This window comes from Epinephelus lanceolatus, chromosome 14 (assembly GCF_041903045.1).
Source record: "Epinephelus lanceolatus isolate andai-2023 chromosome 14, ASM4190304v1, whole genome shotgun sequence".
Classification (NCBI taxonomy): Eukaryota; Metazoa; Chordata; class Actinopteri; order Perciformes; family Serranidae; genus Epinephelus; species Epinephelus lanceolatus.
The window spans coordinates 38,785,216-38,787,960 of NC_135747.1; the positions used below are offsets into that span (position 1 = coordinate 38,785,216).

The 2,745-nt window shown below is 38.2% G+C and overlaps 1 pseudogene; it reads right to left on the reverse strand.

Annotated features, from left to right (window-relative positions):
- Window positions 1-1,418: 1,418 nt before the first annotated feature.
- LOC117249884 (olfactory receptor 2S2-like) lies at window positions 1,419-2,490 on the reverse strand (annotated as a pseudogene).
- Window positions 2,491-2,745: the final 255 nt, after the last annotated feature.

Here is a 2,745-nt window from a genome sequence, read left to right on the forward strand (position 1 = left end):
GCTCCCTCAAGTGGTCTGAAAGTATTTTCCTGTAGTATAGTGCCTGTACGTCTTAAATATAGCGTAGCTGCAACTTCCTTCTTTTCAAAAAATGATTCCAAAGAGTGATCACATTGACTGTTACTTAGAATTTATTGCAAAACAAACAAAGTGAGAAAACAAAATGAAGTCATTTTAGTGCCCTTATATTTTGCAGGTTTCATTCATTTGCGGTGGTTAAGGCTGAGATCAATGACAGTATCTGCTTCCTTGTACCCTCACCAACTGTTGAGGGTGCCCACTTGCATGCACAAATGTAGAAAAATCAATAATTTATGTGAATAGAAATAAACTTAAATGACACTCCTACACACCGGCCCCTAATTGCTCTCTATAGAATCAAATTTTTTTAAATTAATTACAAAAAAGGAGCCACTAAATAAATGACAAACCAATGCATTCCGAAAAAAAGAAAAAAAACAATAACAAATTTACACATTACATCTCTTATTGATGTCTGTGATCTTCAGAAGGAGGACCTGTCATTCCTCAGTCTCTAGGATGTGGACAGCTTGAATATAGGCTTTCAATGACTAAAGTCTTAGGCCCAATCCAATTTCTTCGTTTTACCTGCTCCCTCATTTTCCTGTGCCTTGTTGCCACCCCAGCCCTAATCCTAACCCTAACCCTAAGTGGTTGAAATCTTCTCCTATGAAATGGGTTTAAGACCCTAATACATCATCAAAAATGTCATTATCATCAATGATGTTTATGTAGCACACATGACTATAACAATAATGGTATCATCACAGTACCATTTATATGATAGAGATAGAAAAGCATGGACGCTCATGATTCATTCACAACTTAAGTTTAAATCCATCAAAAAAAGTCATCAAATAAAAAAGAACACCACTGATTAGCAAGACACTATTCTCCGTAGGCTAATGTTTGCAGCCTACAGAGCCTGGGATTAAACCCAGAACTCCACTGAGCAGACAAGACCTCTTGCATCAGGCTTGGTCTCCAGTATTCTGCCTAATAACCATGACACCCAAAGAGAGGTGAGGTCAACCACGAGGACAATGTCTCCAATGTTAAAGTTCTTCCTCACTTTTATCCATGTCTGCATTTCTTGGAGCAGAACCATGAATGCAGGAGTCAGTCAGTTAAATTGGGCCAAAATAGTGCAACTCAATGTTGGTAAAAGAAACAAGTCAAGTAGGATTCTTTCCTGAGTCAAATCTGCAATCTTCTGCTCAATTCTTTTGCCTTGCATATGTTGCCGCCAAGATGTTTGTTGCACCCTGGGGTTTAAACAGTTCTGTTGGCCCACCATGGAGGATGTCAAAAGAGTCTGTTACTGCCCGACCTATGTGTGCCAAACACACATAGTCTTCAACATGTGCAGGTGGCACCAAGAAACGATGGTAATGAAATCAGGTAATAATGTCATATGCACACAGACAGGAGAAGTTGACTAAAACTATCAGATGAGGTAAACATGTCTGTGTAGCTTTTCGTCTGACTTCTCGACTACTTATTTAGGTTATAAGTATTCTTGTGTATGTAAAAAGTATGAAAAGCACAGGGACAATTGCAACATCAAGCAAAATTACCATATTCTGTATATTATATGCTATTGAGACCACACATTGAAGTTTATAAACTGTATCATTACAAAAAACCCCTTGTAAAATAAAGTTACAGAATTTTTTATTAGCACTCAAACCAGTTGGCACTGTGACCTGACAAGCAGGCAGAACCCAAGCTAAAAGTAGGAAAATACTGACAGTTGTTTTGGTCATGATATTTGGACACTTGTCATAGGCTATGGTTGCCAACAGTAAAAACTCTGCACCACCAAAAGACTAAAGTGCAACACACACCGCTGCCATACGCCACATGTCAAAACGCCCGCCTCCATTATATTCTATGAACAAACCCACACTGGCACCGGCTAACACGCTGCACCACTCTGCTTCAGCCCACTGCTCTATTTCCAGCGCGGCTGGCGCTGCGAGTAAAGCCTTTTCATTTGTAGCTTTCAAAGGGGTATCTGGATGCTTAACGTTTTTAAGTTTTTAAAATTTTTAATAAGATGATTTTGATAAGAAACTTAACCGTGAAATCCAAGTTGTTGTTGCCTCAAAGTTTTTCCTCTTCTTCTTCTGTTACTAGCAGTTGGCAACTGTTGGCAACTAGTGTAGGTACAGCCACCTAACGGGCTGGGTCGACAGTACTGCTGCGCGCCGCTGCCAATGTGTGTTGCACTTAACTTATATGTAACTGAGAGAGCCATGCAGAATATGATATGATCTGTTTTTCAGATAAAAAGTCAGTTAAACACTTTGAGTTGACAGGTTTTTGTGAACCTAGATAAGGTACAAAATAGTAGAATTATTGCATATCATTAGAATATATGCTGTGAAAATGATAACAAAACGTGCACTTGTCCACCTCGACATGCCCACCAAGAGTTATATATGTTACATTTAATTCATCATCCATTAAGATTCTCAAAGAGGCAGATACACAAGGAAATGATTGTGGAAAGAACACTGTTCTTCCAATAACAGGCTTATAATGAACCCATAACAATTCAGAAAAAATACCCAGTATCAACCTTATTTTTCCTATACCTGAATTTCATGTGTTGACTTTGAGAGTGGAATGTTGGAATTTTTTCTTTGTTTAGATAGATAGTATAACGTATCATTCTTATCTTTTTTTTCTTCAAAGTTATATGTCTGTCAGTTGTGTAAA